Source organism: Macaca thibetana, chromosome 3 (genome assembly GCF_024542745.1).
Source record: "Macaca thibetana thibetana isolate TM-01 chromosome 3, ASM2454274v1, whole genome shotgun sequence".
Taxonomy (NCBI): Eukaryota; Metazoa; Chordata; class Mammalia; order Primates; family Cercopithecidae; genus Macaca; species Macaca thibetana.
Window position 1 is genome coordinate 138,129,957 of NC_065580.1, and position 23,324 is coordinate 138,153,280.

The 23,324-nt window shown below is 51.5% G+C and overlaps 1 protein-coding gene across 2 annotated transcripts in view; it reads left to right on the forward strand.

Moving 5' to 3' along the window:
- Positions 1 to 21,217: 21,217 nt before the first annotated feature.
- LOC126950349 (NADPH--cytochrome P450 reductase) overlaps positions 21,218 to 23,324 on the forward strand; it is a 72,555-nt gene continuing 70,448 nt past the window's right edge. The window contains exons 1-2 of one of the 2 annotated variants that reach the window (XM_050783688.1): positions 21,261 to 21,321; positions 23,202 to 23,318. The gene's annotated coding sequence lies outside the window, so the exon portion shown is untranslated. Of the gene's footprint in view, positions 21,322 to 23,201; positions 23,319 to 23,324 lie in introns of both variants that reach the window. The other variant, XM_050783687.1, reaches the window with a different exon arrangement.

A 23,324-nucleotide genomic window follows, 5' to 3' on the forward strand; every position in this document is an offset into this window, starting at 1 on the left:
GACCGTGACAGATGGGTAGACCGGTGCCAGTTGGTGGCCCCTGGGGTTGGGGACCCCTGCTCTAGGGAACTGAGTACCATGTAGGAAAGTCGATTTGCAGGTAATTACAAGGCAAGATAAGGGCTGTGGGAGCTGTGGGTCCAGCTGTGTCATTCCTTCATATGCCCATTTGTTTACTGAATCATTCATTTAAAGAACACGCTGGGCGCAGTGGCTCACGCTTGCAATCCCAGCACTTTGGGAGACTGAGGCGGGCAGATCACTTGAGGTCAGGAGTTCGAGACCAGTTTGGCCAACATGGTGAAAAATCATCTGTACTAAAAAAAAAAAAAAAAATACAAAAATTAGCCTGGCGTGGTGGCAGGCACCTCTTGTCCCAGCTACTCACAAGGCTGAGGCGGGAGAATCACTCGAATCCGGGAGGCGGAGGTTGCAGTGAGCTGAGATCGCACCACTGCACTCCAGCCTGGGCAACAGAGTGAGACTCCGTCACCAAAAAAAAAGAGCAGCAACTGTAAATCCAGTGGTCAAAGATGGCCTTCCTGGGAAGGTGACATTTCTGCTGAGACCTGAAGGAATCCGAGAAGCAAGTGAAGAGCTTCCGGGTGGACAGGGAGAACAGAGAACCAGGAGGGAATGGGCCAAGCACGTCCACCCAACATGACATACTGGCTGCAGGAGTATGGCACGGGTGATGCAAACAGCAGGTGCTCTATAAATGTTTGTTGCCCTGGACATCTGCACAAGGACAGCGTGGGCTTGGGAGGCCCCACCCACGCTCATGGCTGTGTGCCCTGATGACTGGTCTGCCTGGCCTAATGGGGAACTCACGGCCAAAGGCCACAGATCCCGGGAGCCTGAGTCCTGGTCACTCCCTCCCTCACCCTTTCACACATTCATTCATTCGCTTACTCATTCATTCTCTCATCAAATAATTACTGAGCATGTATTACATTCTGGCCTTATCCCAGGGGCTGGGGACACAGAGATGACTAAGACCTGGTCCTAGCACTGTCTCTAAGGGAAACAGAAACCCACGGTAATGCCCGGAGGCAAGAGTTCTGGGAGAAGCAGCCAGTCCTGTAGGACCCAGGCAAGGTCTCTGCTGGCCTCAAGGGCTGGCCAGACCTATGGAACATAGAAAAAGATGTTACAGGCTGGGCATGGTGGCTCACTACTGTAACCCCAGCCCTTTGGGAGGCCGGGGTGGTTGGATCACGAGGTCAGGAGTTCAAGACCAGCCTGGCCAACATGGCGAAACCCTGTCTCTACTCAAAATACAAAAATTAGCTGGGTGTGGTGGTGAACACCTGTGATCCCAGCTACTCAGGAGGCTGAGGCGGGATAATTGCTTGAACACAAGAGGTTGTAGTGAGCCGAGATCGTGCAACTGCACTCCAGCCTGGGTGACAGAGAAATACTGTCTCGGAAAAAAAAGAAAGAAAAAGACATTCCAGGGGAAGAAGGCGGTGTGCGCCAAAAACAGCTGTGTCCCACCTGTTAGGACAAGAAAGTGGGGTGTGGGAGGTTATAGAGGGCTGGCTCAGAGAGAAGAACGTGGAGAGGTCACCTAGGCCAGGGTGGGAAGGGCTTGGAAGGCCAACCCCGAGGGTTTCGACCTGATGCTGTGGGTGGTAGTGGCCACGATAAGGTTTCTCTGATCATTTTACTGTGCACCGAACTGGGACCAGGGAGTCTAAGCCCAGTGCCTGAGCCCCAGGCCTCTCCCCGGGGGACGGGCTCTTTCATGTGGCTGGCATCTCAGCAGAAAGGTGAGCTGCGCTTTCTCAGTGCCACGTGACAGGCCCACTCCTCCTCTCTACGCCTAGCCAGGGCGCATTCCTGTGGTTGGCAGGGAAGGGAATTTAAAACCCTTGAGGCTCCTGTGAGTCCTTTGTTGCTCCCAGGTGTGGTCCATAAATTGTTCCCTTACAGGGCTCCAGGTGCACAGAAAGGTCACCTACCAATAGAGGTAGGGGAGGACAGAGCCAGACTCCCCACTGAAAGGAGGGAGCCCAGATGTTCCACGACCTGAGTGCCCCACACTCTTCCCCTCTCTGCCCTCCCGAGGAAGCCAGCAAAGAGAAGGAGGTTTGCCTCTCACCACAACCTCCACCTCCCAGGTTCAAGCTATTCTCCTGCCTCAGCCACCGAGTAGCTGGGATTACAGGCATGCACCAACATGCCCGGCTGATTTGGGCCAGGTGTGGTGGCTCACGCCTGTTATCCCAGCACTTTGGGAGGCCGAGTTTGGCGGGTCACTTGAGATCAGGAGTTGGAGACCTGCGCCTGGCCAAGATGGCAAAACCCCGTCTCTACCAAACAATACCAAAAAAATTAGCCGGGTGTAGTGGCGGGCGCCTATAGTCCCAGCTACTCGGGAGGCTGAGGTGGGAGAATAGTTTGATCCCTGGAGGCAGAGGTTGCAGTGAACCAAGATCGTGACACTGCACTCCAGCCTGGGTGACAGAGAAAGACTCTCTCAAAAACAAAAGGTAGCAGAGAAGGTGCTGGGGAAAGGCCCAGAGGTCCAGGACAGGACAGGGAGAGCTAGAAAAATGGGTGAGTGACAAACCTTGGCATGTGAAGTGTATGTGTATGAGTGTGTGTACGTGTGTGTGTGTTGGGGGTGTGTGCACACGCAGGCATGCCGTTGCGCACTACAGTTCTTGGGCCTGAGCAAAGGGGCCCCTGACTGGCTCCTGTGCTTCTCAGGGCCAAGGGGACATACCAGCCTGAAACCCAGGCTCCTGGCTTCTGGAGCATGCCCTGGGTCCTGGAATTCTCTGCTCTTAGGGCTCCTTGCCTGGCTCCAGGGGCTTTGTGGACCTCAACCTGAGTCCATCCTCCTGAGGACAAATCCCCCAGCAGCATCCCAGGCCCAGGGACTGCTGTTGGCAGAGGGTGTGCCCCAAGTGTGGCTGTGTGGGCCGGGACATCTAACGGGAGAGGGTGCAGGAGGCCCCAAATGGGGCAGGCTGAGCAGCGGTGGGAAGAGAAGGGCAGCAAGTGGCCCATGGGACTGGGGAGTGGGGACAAGTGACACCACATCCCCAAGCATGGAACTCTGAGGACTAGGAATGTGAACTCAGCCTTCCAGTTTCTCATGAAATTATTATTATTATTATTATTATTATTATTATTTTGAGACAGAGTCTCGCTCTGTTGCCCAGGCTGGAGTGCAGTGGTACGATCTCAGCTCACTGCAACCTCCACCTCCTGGGTTCAAGCGACTCTCCTGCCTCAGCCTCCCGAGTAGCTGGAACTACAGGCGCCCACCACCATGCCGGCTAATTATTGTTTGTTTGTTTGTTTTTGTTTTTTGTTTTTGTGAGACAGTCTTTTTCTGTCACCCAGGCTGGAGTGCAGTGGCATGATCTTGGCTCATGCCTCTTGGGTTCAAGCAATTCTCCTGCCTCAGCCTCCAAAGTAGCTGGGACTACAGGCACATGCCACCACGCCCGGCTAATTTTTGTATTTTTAGTAGAGGCAGAGTTTCACCATATTGACCAGGCTGGTCTTGAACTCCTGACCTTGTGGTCTGACTGCCTCAGCTTCCCAAAGTGCTGGGATTACAGGCATGAGTCACTGCGCCTGGCCTACCTAATTTTTGTATTTTTAGTAGAGATGGGGTTTCACCATGTTGGCCAGGTTAGTCTTGAACTCCTGACCTCAAGTGATCTGCCCACCTCAGCCTCCCAAAGTGCTGGGATTACAAGTGTGAGCCACCACACCCAGCCTTGTCATGAAATTATAGTTGTTTGTTTAACAATGTGTTACAGGCTGGGCATGGTGGCGGATGCCTGTAATCCCAGCGCTTAGTGAGGTAGAGGTGGGAAAATCTCTTGAGACCAGGAGTTTGAGAACAGCCTGCATGACACTGTGAGACCCCTGACTCTACAAAATAAAACAAATTATGTGAGATGGGGATCTCACTTTGTCACCCAGGCTGGAGTGACAGTGGCACAAACATGGCTCCCTGCAGCCTGGAATTCCCAGGCTCAAGCAATCTTCTCACCTCACCTGAGCCCCCCAAGTTGCTGAAACTACAGGTGCACACCACCACACCCGGCTAATTTTTGTAGAGGTTGGGTCTTTCTATATTGCCCAGGCTGGTCTTGAACTCCTGGGCTCAAGCAATTCTCCCACCTAGGCCTCCCAAAGTTCTGGCATTACAGGCATGAGCCACCACGCCCAGCAAAAACAAACAAAAAAAAATTTTGTTTTTTTTTTTTCTGAGTAGTCTTGCTCTGTAGCCCAGGCTGGAGTGCAGTGACATGATAGATATCGACTTACTCAACCTCCACTTCTGGGTTCAAGTGATTCTCCTGCCTCAGCCTCCCAACTAGCTGGAATTACAGGCACGCACTACCACGCCTGACTACCTTTTTTTTTTTTGTATTTTTAGTAGAGATGGGGTTTCACAATGTTGGCCAGGCTGGTCTCAAACTCCTGACCTCAGGTGATCCACCCACCTTGGCCTCCCAAAGTGCTGGGATTACAGGTGTGAGCCGCTATGCCTGGCCAAAATTTGTTGTTGTTGTTGTTGTTGTTGAGACAGAGTCTTACTCTGTTGCCCTGGCTGGAGTGCAGTGGTGCGATCTCAGTTCACTGTAACCTCTGCCTCCCGGGTTCAAGCGATTCTCCTGCCTCAGCCTTCTGAGTAGCTGGGAGCACAGGTGCGTGCCACCACGCTCAGGTAATTTTTGTATTTTTTAGTAGAAATGGGGTTTCACCATGTTGGCCAGGCTGGTCTTGAACTCCTGACCTCATGATCTGCCTGCCTCGGCCTCCCAAAGTGCTGAGATTACAAGTGTAAGCCACCTCGCCCAGCCCCCCAAATTTTTTTAATTAGCCAGGTGTGGCGGCATACGTGTAGTCCCAGCTACTAGGGAGGCTGAGGCAGGAGGATCACTTGAGCCCAGGAGGTTGAAGCTGCAGTGAGCTATGATTGCACCACTGCCCTCCAGCCTGGGCAACAAGATGAGAACCTGTCTCAAAAAAAAAAGCAAGATGGAGGTGCTATTGCCAGGGCCAACGCTTGGGATGACTTGGGGGCCCTTGCAGGCTTTCTGGCTGCAGAATGAGTAAGAGTGAGGTTGGTGAGAAGCCACACTGTGCACTGGGAACAGAAGCCAGTGCTAGGAGGCATTGGGGTGTACAGAGGTTTTGGGAACAATAGATCAGATGTTGCAGAGGGCAGTGCTGAGACCAGGCCCTTTATGTCCCCTGGCAGGGACAAGCATGGAGACCTCCCCTAACCAGCTGTGGCTTGGACGAAATGACAGGTTAGTGTCTGCTCCACTCTGTCCCCGCTAACCCAGGGCATCTCCAATACCCGACAGAGCACCTGTTCTGCTCAGTCAGCTGTCGGTATCTGTCTGCCTTCCTTGATGTCCTCCAAGTTCTTTTGGGGCTCTTTCTTTGCAGCCCACAGCCCAGTGCTCCGTGAATGAACATGAGTTTGAAGCCAGGAAGCAGGGAATGGTCAGTTTCCTCCAGCACCAGCTAAGGAGGTTGCCTGCTGGGCTCCCTCCCCTCACCCCTGCATTTCACACATTTTCAAAGGATGGCACCAGGCCCTGGATTTCTGCCCTCAAGGACTCCTAGGCCTTGACATGAGTCCCAGGGAAGGAGAGGAAGCTGAGTCCTGTATTTTTGTTCACTAAATCTAGAACATAGGACATGCGGGTGCTATCTGACCCAGGCTGGTCAAAATCACTGCAAATGTCAGGGCCACCTTTCATCCTGAACCTGCCTGCAGTGAAGGTCATCCTCAGAAGGTCACAATCTAGATAGAGCTGCCTCCCCCGCCACCCGCCCCGCCCAGGAGAGGTCCACATAGGGGCTTCTGCTGGCAGCTGTCTTGGAGGCCAGAGCAACTCTGTCAGCAGCAGGTGCTCTGTCAGCGGTTCCAACCTTTGCTACCCAGACATCCAGTTATGTTGAAGGCCCACTGTGCGGGGTCTACCCACAGCCTGGTTGCCATGTTGTGATTCAGGCCCCATCAGGGACAAACTGCCTAGTCTTGAGCAAGTCAGTCTGCCTCTCTGAGCCTGTTTCCCCATCTGTAATTGGTTGCAACAGTGAAAAGCTTGCTTATGTGAAAATGCCCAGTTAGTGTGCCTGTGGTCCCAGCTACTCAGGCGTGAGATGAGAGGATCGCCTGAGCCCAGGAGGTAGAGACTGAAGTGAACCCAGATCGTGCCCCTGCACTCCAGCCTGGGCGACAGGGCAAGACCCTGTCTCAAAAAAAAAATAGGCCAGGAGCAGTGGCTCATGCCTGTAATCCCAGTACTTTGGGAGGCTGAGGGGAGCAGATCACTTGAGGTCAGGAGTTCGAGACCAGCCTGGCCAACATGGCAAAACCTCATCTCTACTAAAAATACAAACATTAGCTGGGCATCGTGGCGCATGCCTGTAATCCCAGCTACTTGGGAAGCTGAGCCACGAGGGTCACTTGAACCTGGGAGACAGAGGTTGCAGTGAGCCAAGATTGCGCCCCTGAACTCCAGCCTGGGTGACAGAGAGAGACTCTGCTCAAAAAAATAATAATAAATAAATAAATAATAAAAATATTAGGCTGGCCGTGGTGGCTCACACCTATAATCCCAGCACTTTGGGAGGCCAAGGCCTGAAGTCAGGATTTCAAGACCAGCCTGACCAATATGGTGAAACCTTGTCTCTACTAAAAATACAAAAATTAGCCTGGTATGGTGGTGTGTGCCTATAGTCCCAACTGCTGGGGAGGCTGAGACAGGAGAATTGCTTGAACCTGGGAGGCAGGGGTTGCAGTGAGCCAAGATCTTGCCACTGTACTCCAGCCTGGGCAACAGAGTGAGACTCTGTCTCAAAAATGAATGGATGAATAAATAAAATAAAATAATAAAATAAAATAGCCTGTAAGCAGTAAAGAGTGGTGGGCTGAATGACTGGTGAGCTCCACCCCCAGTGCTGCTGTAAATAAACCTCCCCTTATCCTAGAAAGGACAGTGAGGAGAATAAGATCTTGATGGTTCAGGTTCCTGTATTAGTTATCTATTGCTGCATAATAAATTATTCCTAGACCCAGCAGTTAAAATGGCTATGTGTATATATATAATATAGTTATACATTTACAGTTATATGTAATTATATATATTGATGTAATTATATATAGTGATAGCTAGCTAGCTGGATGGATGGATAGATTCTTTTTTGAGACAGGGTCTCTGTAGCCCAGGCCGAAGTACAGAGGTGTCGTCATAGCTCACTGCAGCCTCTGACTCACATGCTCAAGCAGTCCTCCCACCTCCATCTCCCAAGTAGCTGGGACCACAGGTGTGCACCACCATGCCCAGATAATTTTTTATTTTTTGAAGAGATAGGGCCTCACTGTGTTGCCCAGGCTGCTCTTGAACTCCTGGGCTTAAGCGATCTTCTTGCCTCGACCTCCCAATGTGCTGGGGTTACAGGTCTGAGCCACTACACCAGGCCTATTCTTATTATTTGTATTTTAGAGATGAGAAAGCCGAGGCTCAGAGGAGCCTCACTTGTTTGAGGCTTCAGGGTAAGTGGCAATTGGCAGGTCTGGCTGGCTCCAGAGGCCCCTGCTCCTCATGCAGCGACCCGAGCCTTGAAAAGAGGACTAAAGGGAGCTGGAGAAGTCATTGGTACCTAATGAGCCTCACTCCCGGGGCCCTGCCCAGCCCCATGGCTTCTCTTTGTTTTCGTGAGGAGGGAAGGGCCTTGGTCAGGGCAGAGGCTGTTCTGGAGCCAGACCTGGCCTCAGCTGCTGCCTTCGGTGCCTGGCAGGGGCACTCAGGGTGGAGCATTTCTCAGGTGCAGATATCATGACCTACACCCCTAATCCCTCACACCACGCCTCTCTGGCCCATAAAGAGGCTCAAGTGCAGGGAAGCCAAGACTGCCCTCAGCACAGGACCTGCCCTGGCTGGTCAGCGTTGCCTGGAGCACCCACAGCCCCAGCTTTCCAGGTGGGTGCCTCCTCGGCTTGGGGACAGGGCAGGATGGGGGTATGGGGGCCAAAGTGGAGCCATAGGAGGTGGCAGTCCTGCTGCCCCACCCTCCTTGTCCCTCCAAATGGCTCCAGGGAAGGAGGGCAGACAGCAGGCTGGCTGTATGCCTGGCCAACATGGCGAAACCCTGTCTCTACTAAAAATACAAAACTTAGCTGGGCATGGTGGCATACGCATGTAACCCCAGCTACTACAGAGGCTGAGGCAGGAGAATGGCTTGAGCCTGCGAGGCGGAGGTTGCAGTGAGCTGAGACTGCACCACTGCACTCCAGCCTGGGTGACAGAATGAGACTCTGTCTCAAATAAAATAAAATAAAAAATAAAAATGAAAATAAAAAATAAAAAATTTAAATAAAAAGGAGGAAGGAGGAAGAGAATCACAAAAAAGAAGAAAAAAAAAAAAAAAAGATATCCTCTTCAAACCAAGGGTTCGGACAGCCATGTGCCCTCTGGAAGCCCAAGGCAAAGATGGGTAGTTTCTGGGGCTCCTTCCTTCTCATGCAAAACACTAATCCCTCTGGAAAAAACATGTTCTGGGGAATGAGAGTCAGGGTGGTGGTTTATTTGTTTTCTGAGCTACGGCGTCACCTTTTTCTCTTGCCACACTTGCAGAACCAACATTGCCAAAACTATTAAAATAATCCTGTAATTGTCCCCAAGAATCTACATAAGGGCCCTGATCAGATCAGGTTTCTTCTTTTGCGGGACACCAGTGGCACACCCCCAACAGCAGAAGCAAAGTGTTTCTCTCAGGTTTGAGAACCGCCTCTGGCACAAAAAGTCTCTCCTGGCTGGGCAATATCGGGATGGCATCTTGGGAGGCTGAGGCAGGTGGATCACCTGAGGTCAGGAGTTCGAGACCAGCCTGGCAAACGTGGTGAAACCCTGTCTCTACTTTAAAAAAAAAGAAAAAGAAAAACCAAAAAATTAGCCAGGCGTGGTGGCGGGCACCTGTAATCTCAGCTACGTGGGAGGCTGAGGCAGGAGAATCGCTTGAACTGTGGGAGACAGAGCTTGCAGTGAGCTGAGATCACGCCACTGTACTCCAGCCTGGGCGAAAGAGTGAGACTCCGTCTCAGGAAAAAAAAAAAAAGTCTCTCTGAACCCGTATTATGTTGTGCTGAACCTATATTAGCTCCAGTGGGGATGGCACCAGGTTCAGGAGGCTGAAGAATAGCCCCAGAGCCAGCAGATGAGACATGGGGTTTTACTAGGAGCTTCCACACGGCAACAGAGTCCAATGGCAGTGGGCTGGACAGGGGACTGCAACCCTGCAACTGTTTGCAAAAGGCATGCACTGTAGATAGCATTTTAAAAATAATTATTAATTTTTTTATTTTTTGAGACAGAGTCTTGCTCTGTCACCCAGGCTGGAGTGCAGTGGTACGATCTTGGCTCATTATAACCTCCACCTCATGGTTCAAGTGATTCTCCTGCCTCAGCCTCCTGAGTAGTTGGGATTATAAGCGCCCACCACAACGCCCGGCTAATCTTTTGTATTTTTAGTAGAGACAAGGTTTCACCATATTGGCCAGGCTGGTCTCAAACTCCTGACCTCAGGTGATCTGCCCACCTTGGCCTCCCACAGCTCTGGGATTACAGACGTGAGCCACCACATCTGGCTCACTGCATTGTCTTTTGATAGAGAGCGAATCCTCTGGCCAGCTGGGCTCACTGATTGTCCCAGCAGGCTTTTTTGGAGATCGTCCACATGCAGTGTTAAGCTGGAATACCCATGTCTCTCCCCTTGTCTTAGTTACTGTCCATCAACCTACCCTTTCCTCCTATACCCAGACTCCAAAATAGAGTCTCGCTATGTCACCCAGGCTGGAGTGCAGTGGTGTTATTATAGCCCACTGCAGCTTCAACCTCCTGGGCTCAAGCAATCCTCCCATCTTAGCCTCCTGAATAGCTGGGACTACAGGCATGTGCCACCAAGCCCAGCTAATCAAAAAAAAAAAAAAAAAAAAAAAAAAAAATTTGGACACACAGAGGTTTCACTGTGTTGCCCAGGCTGGTCTTGAACTCCTGACCTCAAGTGATCCTCCCACCTCTGCCTCCCAAAGTGTTGGGATTGCAGGCATGAGCCACTGCACCCGGCCTTTTAATTTTTTTTTTTTTTTTTTGAGACAGAGTCTCGCTCTGTTGCCCAGGCTGGAGTGCAGTGGCCGGATCTCAGCTCACTGCAAGCTCCGCCTCCCGGGTTTACGCCATTCTCCTGCCTCAGCCTCCTGAGCAGCTGGGACTACAGGCGCCCGCCACCTCGCCTGGCTAGTTTTTTTTTGTATTTTTTAGTAGAGATGGGGTTTCACTGTGTTAGCCAGGATGGTCTCGATCCCCCACCTCGTGATCCGCCCGTCTCGGCCTCCCAAAGTGCTGGGATTACAGGCGCGAGCCACCGCGCCCGGCCTAAATTTTTTTTAAAAAAATTATCTGTACAAATACAAAAAATTAGCCGGGCGTGATGGTGGGCGCCTGTAGTCCCAGCTGCTCGGGAGGCTGAGGCAGGAGAATGGCATGAACCCGGGAGGTGGAGCTTGCAGTGAGCCGAGATAGCACCACTGCACTCCAGCCTGGGCGACAGAGCGAGACTCCATCTCAAAAAAAAAACAATTATCTGTAGAGATGGGAGCTACCTTGTTGCCCAAGCTGGTCTTGAACTCCTGGCCCCAAGCTATCCCTCCTCCTCATCCTCGAAAAGTGCTGGGATTACAGGCATAGCCACTGCACCTGGCCTACCTGCTTTGTCTACCTGCAGAGGAGGAGGTAGATTCAGGGGAAATGGGTAGCATAGATATTCCTCCTTCCTCTCATACTTTAAAAATCCATAGATATCCCTCCTTCCTCCCTTACTTTAAAAATCCTGTGGCCAGGTGCTGTGGCTCACTCCTGTAATCCTAGCACTTTGGGAGGTCAAGGCTGGCAGATCACCTGAGGTCAGGAGTTCGAGACTGGCCTGGCCAACATGCTGAAACCCCATCTCTCCTAAAAATATAAAAAATTAGCCGGCTGTGATGGCACATGCCTGTAACCCAGCTACTTAGCAGGCTGAAGCAAGAGAAATGCTTGAACCTGGGAGGCAGAGGTTGCAGTGAGCTGAGATCTCACCATTACACTCTAGCCTGGGCAACAGAGACTCCATCTCTAAAATAAATAAAATAATCCTGTAATATCTGTTACAGGGGATTGATTAGACACTCATGTTATAAAACGTGGATTTACATGAGGATACATTTCAGTTCACTCTAAGGGAAACTTAAACCAGTTGGAGATTTCATAAGCTGATGCGTTGCCTGAATAGGTTAGCAGCTCCTCGTCACGGGGCGTGTGCAAAAACAGTTTGGAAGTTATTAGTTGCTGAAGAGGAGATTCCAAATTGTGGGAAGGGGCTGGGCACGGTGGCTCACACCAGCAATCCCAGCACTTTGGGAAGCTGAGGGGGGCAGATCACCTGAGGTCAGGATTTCAAGACCAGCCTGGCCAACATGGCAAAACTCCGTCTCCACTAAAAATACAAAAATTAGCCGGGTGCAGTGGCGCGCGCCTGTAATCCCAGCTACTCAGGAGATGGAGGCAGGAGAATTGCTTGAACCTGGGAGGCAGAGGTTGCAGTGATCTGAGATTGCGCCACTGCACTCCAGCCTGGGCAACAGAACGAGACTCTGTCTCAAAAAAAGAAAAAAAATTGTGGGAAGGAGTGGGGAGTTCAGGCGTACGTTGTATGAGATGGGAACCTGAGAGTCTGGGGGCAGGAGTGTGGAAAGAGATCAACCTGGTATGTCGGTGAGAAGCTCTTAAGACTAGGATTTAGGCCAGGCACAGTGGCTTGCGCCTATAATCACAGCACTTTGGGAGGACAAGACAGGAGGATTGTTTAAGCCCGAGACTTCAAGACCAGCAACAGAGCAAGACCCAGTCTCTACAAAAAATAAAAAAACTTAGCCAGGTTTGGTAGTGTGCGCCTGTAGTCCCAGCTGCTGGTAAGGCTGAGGCAGGAGGATCGCTTGAGCCCAGGAGTTCAAGACCAGCCTGGGCAACATAGTGAGATGCTGTCTTTACAAAAAAATTAGCTGACCGAGATGGTGTGAGCCTGTAGTCCCAGCTGCTCAGAAGGCTGAAGTGGGAGGATTTCCTTAAGCCAGGAGATTGAGGCTGCAGTGAGCTACGACTGCACCACTGCACTTCAGCCTGGGTGGCAGAGCAAGAGTCTCGATAAGGGAAAAAAAGAAGGAAAAGAGGCTGGGTGCAGTGGCTCACGCCTGTAGTCCCAGCACTTTGGGAGGCCAAGGCAGGTGGATCACGAGGTCAGGAGATAGGGACCATCCTGGCTAATAAAGTGAAAACCCCATCTCTACTAAAAATACAAAAAATTAGCAGTGTGTGGTGGCGGGCGCCTGTAGTCCCAGCTACTTGGGAGGCTGAGGCAGGAGAATGGTGTGAACCCAGAATGCAGAGCTTGCAGTGAGCGGCGATCACGGCACTACACTCCAGCCTGGGCAACAGAGCAAGACTCTGTCTCAAAAAAATAAAAAAGAAAAAGAAAAAAAGAAGGAAAAGAAAAGAACAGATCTGTGGTTCTCAATTTTCAGCCTGTATCAGCATCACCTGCAGGGAGCCACAGATGGCAGGGCCCCACCCCCAGAGTTTCTGATTCAATCAAGTAGGGAAGTGGCCTGAAATTTGGCATTTCTTTTTCTCTGTCTTTCCCGCCCGCCCTCTCTCCCTTCCTTTTATTCTGTCACGATCGACAACCTCTGCCTCCCAGGTTCAAGCAATTCTCCTGCCTCAGCCTCCCAAGTAGCTGGGACTACAGGCACCCACTACCACGCCCGGCTAATTTTTTTTTGTATTTTTAGTGGAGATGAGGTTTCACCGTGTTAGCCAGGATGGTCTCAATCTAATGGCCTCATGATCTGCCCTCCTCGGCCTCCCAAAGTGCTGGGTGTGAATCCCACCCCCAGTGCTGGGATTACAGGCGTGAGCCACCGCCCCTGTCTTTTTTGTTTTTTGTTTTTTGAGACAGAGTCTGGCTCTGTCACCCAGGCTGGAATACAGTGACACAATCATAGTTCACTGCAGCTTCAACCTTCGAGGTTCAAGCAATCCTCTCATCTCAGGCTCCTGAGTAGCTGGGACCACAGGCACATGCCATCTTGCCTGGCTGATTTTTCACAGAGATGGGGTCTCGCTGTGTTCTCCAGGGTGGTCGCAAACTCCTGCCTCCCAAAGTCCCAAAATGCTGGGATTACAGGCTTGGGCCACCACACCAGGCCTTAATTTGACATTTCTTTTCTTTTTCTTTTCTTTTTTTTTTTTTTGAGACAGAGTTTCGCTCTGTCGCCCAGGCTGGAGTGCAATGGCACGATGTCAGCTCACTGCAACCTCTGCCTCCTGGGTTCAAGCGATTCTCCTGCCTGAGCCTCCTGAGTTAAATGGGACTACAGGCATGTGCCACGATGCCGGCCAATTTTTGTATTTTTAGTGGAGACAGGGGTTACACCATATTAGCCAGGCTGGTCTCAAACTCCTGACCTCAAGTGATCCACCTGCCTCGGCCTCCCAAAGTGCTGGGATTATGGGCTTGAGCCACCATGCCTGGCCTGATTTGACATTTCTAACAAGTTCCCAGGTGAGGCTGCTGCTCTTGATTTGAGAATCACTGAACTAGACCAGTACAAGCTGGGATATGAGTCAGCCTGGAGACTCCCAGCCCCTGGAGGCCAGGGACCAGATCTCATCAACTTCCATTTCTGCTAAGTGACTGCTCAGAGGCACAGGCAGGTGTCCTCCACAGCACTGTTTGAACAGTTCGTGGACGTCAGGCAGGCTTCTCTTCATCGGCCCTTGCACAACGGTGCTGGTTGCCTTGGCAACAGCCAGCAGCAGCCAAGCAATTTTGGGCACAGAATCATGGGGCTTGTGTCATATTGGGGAGACAGGGCAAAGGTTCTGGCCCATTGGCGTGTGGACGCGAATGGGAAGGAAGAGGGGGAGAAAGGGCGTGGCTTCCAAAGCCCCCTCTCACCTAAACACCCTCTCATTTCCCCAGAAGCTCACTCTGGCTCCCGCATGCAAACCCAGAAGAGTTGAAACTTTGATTGCATAACAGAGAGGAACAAAGGATGGGAGTGAAACTGAGGGGGTAAGTGGAAGTAGGAAGGAGAAAAGCCATCCTAGGCTCTGAAGCCGCTGCATGCACCAGGCCACGTCACACACACAGCAACTCATTTAATCCTCACCCAACCGCCTGGGTCTGTGTGCCCAGGACCCATCCACGGCCATACAGCTGGCCGGAAACCTGATCTGCTATAGCTAAAGGCTATGTTTGCTTTCTCCGTTCAGGGCCGCCTCTTTGAAAGGGTTAAACTTTGGAACTTTGGCCGTATTAGGAAGACCCAGGGGTGTGGGGCAGCAAGGAGGCAGGAAGAAGGTCTGGGGGAGTTATCTGGACAATGAAGAGAGCCAGGCGGGTCAACCATCCTCTGGGCTTTGCACTTGACAGCAACTGCCTCCCTCCTGTTTCTCATTTTCTTTTATTATTAAATGCTCTCATTTTCTTTTATGATTATTATTATTTAAAACATAGAGATGGGGTTGGCTGAGCACGGTGGCTCACTCCTGTAATCCTAACACTTTGGGAGGCCAAGGTGGGGGGATCTTCTGAGGTCAGGAGTTCAAGACCAGCCTGGCCAACATGGTGAAACACTATCTCTACTCAAAATTCAAAAATTTGCCAGGTGGGGTGGCGTGCACCTGTAATCCCAGCTGCTTGGGAGGATGAGATAGGAGAATCAATTGAACCCCAGAGATGGAGGTGGCAGTGAGCCGAGATCACACCACTAAAAAAAAAAAAAAAAAGAGAGAGATGGGGGTCTCACTATGTTGTCTGGCCTCAAATGATCCTCCTACCTCAGCCTCCCCCATGCTGGGATTACAGGCATGAGCCACCATGCCTGGCCACCACTGACTTCTTATCCAGAAAGCGTAATAAAGATACTTGGCTGGGCCCGCCGCAGTGGCTCATGCCTGTAATCCCAGCACTTTGGGAGGCCGAGACCGGTGACCGGTGGATCATGAGGTCAGGAGATCGAGACCATCCTGGCTAACACGGTGAAACCCGTCTCTACTAAAAATACAAAAAAACTAGCCGGGCAAGGTGGCAGGCGCCTGTAGTCCCAGCTACTCGGGAGGCTGAGGCAGGAGAATGGCATGAACCCGGGAGGCGGAGCTTGCAGTGAGCCGAGATCCAGCCACTGCACTCCAGCCTGGGCGACAGAGACTCTGTCTCAAAAAAAAAAAAAAAAAAAAAAAAAAAAGATACTTGGCTGGGCCGGGCACAGTGGCTCACGCCTGTAATCCCAACACTTTGGGAGGCCGAGGCGGGTGGATCACAAGGTCAGGAGTTTGAGACCAGCCTGGCCAACATGGTGAAACCCCATCTCTACTAAAAATACAAAAATATTAGCCAGGCATGGTGGCGCACACCTGTAATCCCAGCTACTTGGGAGGCTGAGCAGGAGAATCTCTTCTAAAAATACAAACAAATTAGCCAGTCATGGTGGCACACGCCTGTAATCCCAGCTACTTGAGAGGCTGAGCAGGAGAATCGCTTGAACCCAGGAGGCAGAGGTTGCAGTGAGCTGAGATCACGCCATTGCACTTCAGCCTGGGTGACAAGAGCGAGACTCCGTCTCAAAAAAAAAAAAAAAAAAAAAAAAGATATTTGGCCAAGGCCATGCATTTGGTTCCATCTAATTGGAATTTGGTCCCTGATCTCCAGAGAGAGATTCTGTGCTTCTGCACTTTGGTGATGTTCTTGTCCCTGACCCTGGGTTATCTCAACCCAGGAAATCTGCAAACTCACTTGCCTTGCACCCTCATGGATGCCTCTCAAGGGAAATGAACTGTCCTGTCCAGAGGTCATGGTGTGGTACTGGAGACACATGAGACATGGTGTCGGAGGCCGGTGTGACATCTGGAGTCCTGGGGAAATGGAAGCACCTCCTCTCTGGATCAACCACACCCCTCTAGCATCTGTGGGGGAAGCCGATCCAGCTTCTCTCAATGCCAAGCTAATCTGGGATCCACTTTTTCTTTTCTTTTTTTTCTTTTTTTTTCAGAGACAGGCTTTGGCTCTGTTGCGTAACATGGTTAAACTTTGGCCATGTTAGGAGGACCTAGGGGTGTGGGTCAGCAAGGAGACAGGAAGAAGGTCTGGGGAAGTTATTCGGACAGTGAAGAGAGCCAGGTGGGTCAACCATCCTCTGTGCTTTGCACTTGACAGCAACCGCCCCCACCCCTCCTGTTTCTCTGTTCTCATTTTAATTTATCTTTTATTTTTTTAAAACATAGAGATGGGGTTGGCCGAGAGCTCTGTTGCCCCGGCTGGAGTGCAGTAGCACACAGTTCACTGTAGCCTCAGCCTCCAGGCTCAAGCGATCCTCCCACCTCAGCTGAGTAGCTGGGACTACAGGCATGCACCACCACACCTGGCTAATTTTTTATTTTTTGTAGAGACGGGGTCTTGCTATGATGCCCAGTTTGGTTTTGAACTTCTGGCGTCAAACAATCCCCCACCTCAGCCTCCCAAAGTGCTAGGATTACAGGTATAAGCCACCATGCCCAGCTCCACTGCTTTTATTTTATTTTATTCATTTTATTTTTGAGATGGACTCTCACTCCGTCGCCCAGGCTGGAGTGCAGTGGTGTGATTTCGGCTCACTGCAACCTCCGCCTCCTGGGTTCAAGCGATTCTCCTGCCTCAGCCTCCTAAGTAGCTGGGATTACAGGCGCCCGCCACCATGCCTGGCTAATTTTTGTATTTGTTTAGTAGAGACAGGGTTTTGCCATGTTGGCCAAGCTGGTCTTGAACTCCTGACCTCAGATGATCTGCCCACCTCTGCCTCCCAAAGTGCTGGGATTATAGGCATGAGTCACCATGCCCAGCCTGGCTAATTTTTTTTTTTTTTTTTTTTTGAGACAGAGTCTCACTCTGTCGCCCAGGCTGGAGTGCAGTGGCACTGTCTTGGCTCACTGCAAGCTCCGCCTCCCGGGTTCACGCCATTCTCCTGCCTCAGCCTCCCGAGTAGCTGGGACTACAGGCGCCCGCCACCTCACCCGGCTAGTTTTTTGTATTTTTTAGTAGAGACGGGGTTTCACCAGGTTAGCTAGGATGGTCTCGATCTCCTGACCTCATGATCTGCCCGTCTCAGCCTCCCAAAGTGCTGGGATTACAGGCTTGAGCCACAGCGCCCTGTCGGCTAATTTTTGTATTTTTAGTAGAGACAGGGTTTCGTCATGTTGGCCAGGCTGGTCTCGAACTCCTGGGCTCTAGTGATCCTCCCATCTTGGCCTCGTAAAATGCTGGGATGACAGGCGTGAGCCACTGTACCTGGCCCAGATTATTTCTCAATCTTTTCATTTATGGCTTCTGGAGTTTATGTCATAATTTCATAATTTAGAAATGCCTCTTGGGGATTGTTAACACCAATTCTCCTATGGACTTTTGGGGGCTTTTTCCTTCTCCCTTAAAAAATCATTTAAATATTTTATCTATCTGGAATTTATATTAGTGTAATATGTGAGATGTGGATGCAACCTACTTTTTTCCCCCCAGCTGGCCAGTGAGAGTGCTTTTTTGGGATGGGAGTGGGAAGGGAAAGACAGGAAGGTTGGGCAATGAGGAGGACAGTAACTGAAGAAGAGAAGCTTTCAGCTCTGTGTGGTGGCTCTCGCCTGTAATCCCAGCACTGTGGGAGTCTGAGGTGGGCGGAACACCTGAGGTCAGGAGTTCGAGACCAGCCTGGCCAACATAGCACAACCCCGTCTCTACTAAAAATACAAAAATTAGCCAGTTGTGGTGGTGCGCACCTGTGATCCCAGCTACTCAGGAGGCTGAGGCAGGAGAATTGCTTGAAGCCCGGAGGTGGACGCTGCAGTGAGCCTAGATCACTACACTCCAGCCTAGGTGACAGAGTGAGAGACCCTGCCACACAAAAAAAAAAAAAAAAAAAAAAAAAAAAAAAAAAAAAAAAAAAAAAAGAAGCTTCCTTGCCAGTGGGTATAGCAGAAACCAGAAGTGTCATAAATAGTCAGGAACCTGGCTAGGTGCACTGGCTCACACCTGTAATCCCAGCACTTTGGGAGGCCAAGGCAGATGGATCACCTGAGGTCAGGAGTTCAAGACCAGCCTGGCCAACATGGTGAAACCCCGTCTCTATTAGAAATACAAAAATTAGCCAGGTGTGGTGGCACGAGTCTGTAATCCCAGCTACTCAGGCGGCTGAGGCAGGAGAATCGCTTGAACTCAGGAGGCGGAGGTTGCAGTGAGCTGAGATGGTGCCACTGAACTGCAGCCTGGGTGACACAGTGAGACTCCTTCCCCCGCAAAAAAGTCAGGAAGTTGCTGAGATCATCCAGGTGAACGATGAACGGTGAACCCACGTGGCCCCAACTGGAACAGGGACAGCAGAAAAGATGACAAGAGGAGGTTCTGGAGATAGAATCCATAGGACCTGGTTATGGGTTCAATGGGAAAAGGCGAAAGAGGGAAAATGCCTGTTTCCTGATGTTTCCTTAGTAATATTATTAGCAGACAGAGTTTCAGTGTTTTTGGAGTTCTGGTTTCACAAAAACGCAGGGGGCATGGAGTCAGAGTCCAAATTTGAAGCCTCACTGGGACATCCAGAGGAGGTGTCCAACAGGGTGTTGAAAAGATGGCACAGAGTATCAGATATCTGGGTGATGAATTTCTCCCCAGCTCTCTTGTGGGGTGAGTGTGGAGTTACCTATTCAGTCCCTTACTTGGACAGGTATTGTGCCCCACCCTGAGGACTACTGCATTCATCCAACCTGTTGGAGGGGCAGTTCCTGGACATAGGAAACCTGGCACCTGGGCCACGGTAATAATCTCTTTATGTAGGATTTTGCTTTTTTTTTTTTTTTTTTGAGACGGAGTCTTGCTCTGCCGCCCAGGCTGGGGTGCAGTGGCCGGATCTCAGCTCACTGCAAGCTCCGCCTCCCAGGTTTACACCATTCTCCTGCCTCAGCCTCCCGAGTAGCTGGGACCACAGGCGCCCGCCACCTCACCCGGCTACTTTTTTGTATTTTTTAGTAGAGACGGGGTTTCACCGTGTTAGCCAGGATGGTCTCGATCTCCTGACCTCGTGATCCGCCCGTCTCGGCCTCCCAAAGTGCTGGGATTACAGGCTTGAGCCACCGCGCCCGGCCGGATTTTGCTATTTTCACAATATTGTAAAGATGAAGAGTGGATGGGAATGGTGGCTCACACCTGTAATTCCTACACTTTGGGAGGCTGAGGCAAGGGATCCCTTGAGGCCAGGAGTTCAAGACCGGCCTGGGCAACATAGTGAGACCCTGTCTCTACAAAAAATTAAAAAATTAGGCTGGATACAGTGCTCACACCTGTAATCTCAGCACTTTGGGAGGCCAAGGTGGGAGGACTGCTTGAGGCTAGGAGTTTGAGACCAGCCTAGGAAACATGGCAAAACACTATCTCTACAAAAAAATTTCAATCAACTTTCTTTAAAATGAAAAATAAAAATACAAAAATTTGCCAGGTGTGGTGGCGCATGCCTGTAATTCCAGCTACTAGGGAGGCTGAGGCAGGAGGATCATCTGAGCCCAGGAGGTCGAGGCTGCATTCCAGCCTCAGTGACAAAGGGAGACCCCATCTCAAAAAATAAATAATATATATGCTATATAATATATATTATTTATATAATATATAAATATAACAAATATAACATTTATATTATATATTATGTAATATTTGTATATTATATTTATATATTCTTTTATATATATTACACTCTGTTGCCCAGGCTGGAGTGCTGTGATGCGAACTGGGCTCACTGCAACCTCTGCCTCCCGGGTTCAAGCGAGTATCCTGCCTCAGCCTCCTGAGTAGCTGGGATTACAGGCACCCACCACCATGTCCGGCTAATTTTTGTATTTTTAGTAGAGACAGTGTTTTGCCATGTTGGTCAGGCTGGTCTCGAACTCCTGACCTCAGGTGATCCACCCACCTCGGCCTACCAAAGTGCTGGGATTACAGGTGTGAGCCACCGCGCCTCGCCTATTTTTAAAAGATGGAGAAGGGACTCTGAGAGAAGTGAGTTGCACAGTGTCGCAAAAGGAATTCACAGCACACCTAGTAATAATAGTAGTAGTAATAATAACAATGGCGATGAGAACACTTACTAACGCCCTGCTCTAAATCCTTTAGGAACAGAGGTTATACCATTCAATCTTCATTACCCTGTAACGTAGAAACCATAGCAGGAGGCAGAGGTGGGCTTCATACCCCGACCAAGGCTGCCAGACTTTTCAAATCCCAGAAGCTCTCTGTATCCCCCAACTCCTCCTCCATCCAGGGCTTGCCTCCTGCTTGGTCACTTCCCACGCCCAACAGGCCAGCCTTCGAATGCGAGCCCTAGGCAGCCTGTGCGGGCCTCTCGCCTGTAATCGCAGCACTTTGAGAGGCCGAGGAGGGAGGATCGCTTGAGACCAGTTTGAGACCAGCCTGGGTATCATAGCGAGACCGCATCTCTGCAAAAATAAAATAAAATAAAATTAGCTAGGTGTGGTGGCGCGCCTGTAGTTCCAGCTCCTGGGAGGCTGAAGTGGGAGAATCGCCTGAGCCCAGGAGTTGAAGGCTGCAGTGAGCTGTGACTGCACCACTGCCCTCCAGCCTGGGCGACAGGGCGAGACCCTGTCTCTAAAAACAAACGAGTGCCCTCCGCCGTCAGGCTGGGAGGGAACCCAGGGAGACGACTTGGGCCTGAAGCCTCGCCAATTTCAGGTGAGGAAACAGGGCCGTGGAGGAGACAATGTGGCGATCACGAGCTAGCGGCGGCCCGAAGGAGGAGGCTAGACCTGAGGGCGCACAGCCACGGTTCTGCGGTGACCCCCGGGAGGGTGGGCAGTCGGCCCGGTGAACTGCAGGGTCGGAGCTATAGAAGCCGCAGCCGCTGTCGCCAGGCGACTCCGCCACCCCTGGAACAACTCACTTTCATTTCTCCGCGGGACGACCCTGCGGAGCCGCGAGGGGGCGTGGCCGGGCCGTACCAAGAGCGCGGAGTTGCAGGGGGAAGCGCGGGGCTCCGGGAATGCGCGCGCGGCTCGAGTGGGCGGGGCGGCGGCCCAGTGGCCACGCCCTCACCCCCGCGGCCGGCGCGGGCGGTGGTAGCGCCTCAGTGGTGAGGGCCTGCGTCCTGCCCAGGTGCCCCAGAGAGCAGCTGGGCCGCCCGCGGTGAGTGCTAGCTTTGGCGGCGACGGCGGGGTGAGTGAGGTCGGGCCCCGGGACTCGGGGTTTGCCGGGCGCCTCAGTTCGCCGCGGCCGCCTGACTCTCCCCTTCGGGGTGGGCCCTCGGGCCGGGGCGCTGCGCGTCTCGCCCGACGCTCGGGCGGAAGGCATGGCTCCCACCCTGGCCCTCCTCCGCGTCGCCCTTTCCCTAGAGCTGACCTCCCGCGGCGGCCTGAGGGTCGACTTTTCCACAGCCTGGGCCGAGAGAGCCCGGCAGGCCCTCGGCTGAGGGTCGGGGCTCGGTATCTCAGGGCTCGGGGTCCAGTCCCCGCGCCACCGCCCCCCACGGGCTAAGCCACTTTAACTCTCCGAGCCTCAGTTTCCCCATCTGTACGATGGGCCTCGGGAGGCAGCGAATTCTGGGGTACTTAACGTGAGAGGCGCTCGATGCATGCTAATGGGACCCAAATCTGACCCTGCAGCATCAGGTGGGCTGAGTGGAGGGATCACGAGAGCCCCCCAGTCCGGCCTGCATCCCTGAGGGCAGTGCCCCTCGCAGGCAGGTGTCTTGGCGGCCCCCACAACACAGGTACTCTGCTCTCCTGGGGGAGCCGGGACACCCTTAGCTCGGGAGAGCAATTGGATAAGAGTTCAAGGTCTCTTGGGCGCCAGGGGGAGGAGAGTGGAGGTTTCGGTGAGCTTGACCTCGACTTTCTGCGTATTGTTTTTCAAAGCGAGTTACCCTTGTGTAAACTGGTGACCAGTAATAAGGAGTTTGGGGCTGTTTCAATGAAAGTGGCTGTCTCCTCTCTTAAACCCTTAAAGCTGCAGCCTTGCCTTCCCTCTGAGCTTGGCCAAGCTGGAGAGTGATGCCAGCACAAAGGGAGACAGGACTGGACTGGGTGGCCCTGGCTTGGCTTTGATTCTTGGCGCAATAGCAAGATACCTCCTGGAGCCTCTGTTTCCTGATCAGTGGGTCGAGTAGTAAGACAGCCACCCTGCTCTCCCCACAGGGTTAAGATTCTGAGGATCAAGACAGGGTCCTAGAGATGGCATCGAGAACTTTAATCCTTCTTGTAAGCAGAACGTTTACGGAACCCTCTGGAATCCAGTATCCCTCACCGTTGTTCACTGCTGTAATTCCTCAGGCCTTGTTTTATGGAGAAAGCATTGATTCATTAACCATTTGCAAGTTCTACCTATGGAAATCCCTTCTGAGTGGTTATGGGGTTGGCTTGGTCAGGAGAACAGTTCCAAAGGCCCAGTTAGTAAACCAGGGAACCCAGAAAGGTCCACTTCCTTTTTTTTGGGAGGAGGACTGTCTTAGGAGTTCTTATTTTCCTTTTAAGAGAGTGGTTTTTGAGCTACTTGTGCCCTTCATACCATCTAATGTTGGAAACTGTTTCGCTGAGCAGATAGCTTATTATAAAAAGTATTTGTACAACATCTGCATTTCAGACAATGGGATGCTAGCTGCCAGTTGTGTGGTGGTGTGGAAACTTAGGAGTGGTCTTAATTTTCCAAAATTCTTCTGGTCTAGCACTTGAAAAAAATAATAGGTAGATTTGAAACGCAACAACCCAGGGATATTCCTGAAAACCGCAGCATTGACCACAGCCAATGAAAATCAGGTGTGGATCGTCCTGGGTAGTAGGAGTTTGCAAATGCCACAGAGGGTGTTTGCTGCCTGACAAACCTGAATTTTAGGACCTGCTGTTGGTTGACTCTGAGCTGATCCACCCTTAACCTCTTGAAAATTAGGATCTGTGTTAGGTAAGTCTGTGCATAGATGGGAGACAGGCCAATTGAAATCAAAACTGCTTGGCAAATCCAGAACGTTTACTCATGAAGTCCATGAACACTTCAAGTTAAAAATAATTTACCTCTTAAGGAACTTTTTTTTTTTTCTGAGACAGGTCTCACTCTGTCGTGCAGGCTGGAGTGCAGTGGCGGAATCATAGCTCACTGCAGCCTCAACCTCCAGGATTCAAGGAATCCTTCCTCCTCAGCCTCCCAAGTAGCTGGGAGTACAGGCACGC